General features: G+C 53.0%; 1 pseudogene; it reads right to left on the bottom strand.

Annotated features, from left to right (window-relative positions):
• The window catches only part of LOC119588747, a 5,174-nt pseudogene extending 4,169 nt beyond the window's left edge, over nt 1–1,005 (bottom strand).
• Nucleotides 1,006–1,184: the final 179 nt, after the last annotated feature.

The raw sequence follows: 1,184 nt of genomic DNA, 5'->3' as shown, positions 1-1,184 counted from the left end.
GCGGAGGAAGCAGCGTGTTGTTGTTGATTTTCTTGGCCAGCTCCTCGAGGGCCCCGAGACGCGCCGCGACCTCGCCCTCCAGCTTGCCCACGGTGGAGGCGACGCCGCGGATGCTGTTGGCGTTGCCGTCCACCACGGCTCGCAGGCTCTCCAGCAGCTGCAAGAGGTCGGCCGTGCTCTCCTGGCTCTCGGCCCCGCTCTGGCACGCGGCCTTCTGTTCTGCCAGAGACACTCGTAAATTCTCTCCCAGATCGCCAATGTCCTTCTTTTTCATCGACAGCAATGTCAGCACTCGATCTGAGTCATTCCTGAAGTTGCAAAGTGGTACGTTGTCAAGCTCTCCCTGAATTTCTGCGATCTGATCACTAGTAGCAACGTTTTTCATGCTTGTGTCCACCTCGGAAGCCAGTCTGGAGACCGCCTGCTTGATGCCTTCTGTTGCGGAGGCGAAAGGGGACAGGTCCTCCTGCAAGCCACTCAGAGCCTCGGAGGTCGCAACAGTCGACACCTGGCTCTGAAGCACCGCCAGATCTTGCACGCTCGCCATGCCTAGCAACTGCTCCGTTATCTCTCCCATAATGTCAGTGGCCATGGTTGTTAATTTTGCCTTTATATCTTCGAAAATGTTCATGCTAGTGGCTGTTAATCTCACAGAGAAAGTATTTGCCATCTCTTCTATTGTATGTTCAATATTAGCCGAACCTATCGACCCGGTTGTTTGTTTATCCGGTTGCGAACGACAGGCAGTTTCCACCAGCTGCGTCAGTGCCTCGAGGCTTTCATTGAAGTGCCTCTCCTTTTCATAGAGAAGCCTTTGCACCATACCGTGGATCTGATACAACACATACTTATACCCCTGCTCCTCAGCGTTCATTGTTTCCTGTTCTCTTGCGTCCGCCGATCTAGTCGCCTGAAAAGAATCAAGGACCATCGGCAACGCGATAAGAAGGACCATCCGCATGACTCGTTGGGACAGAGGAGCTGGAGATGTGCAACGTCTGGTGTGTTTCCTGGCACTGGCACTTGTGAACCCTAGTGCCGCTGGCCTCTCCACACGGGCTCGGATGGACATCGTTTGGTGAAATCGCTCTTCCTTCGACATGGTAATACTCTCATGACATTCACCACTACCAATGGTGCCATTTTACGAGGATAATGGCAGAGATTATGAAAAACAATGAAAA

Source organism: Penaeus monodon, chromosome 24 (assembly GCF_015228065.2).
Source record: "Penaeus monodon isolate SGIC_2016 chromosome 24, NSTDA_Pmon_1, whole genome shotgun sequence".
NCBI classification, from domain to species: domain Eukaryota; kingdom Metazoa; phylum Arthropoda; class Malacostraca; order Decapoda; family Penaeidae; genus Penaeus; species Penaeus monodon.
The sequence above is the reverse complement of the archived record's forward strand: the minus strand, read 5'-3'. Positions and strand labels throughout refer to the sequence as shown.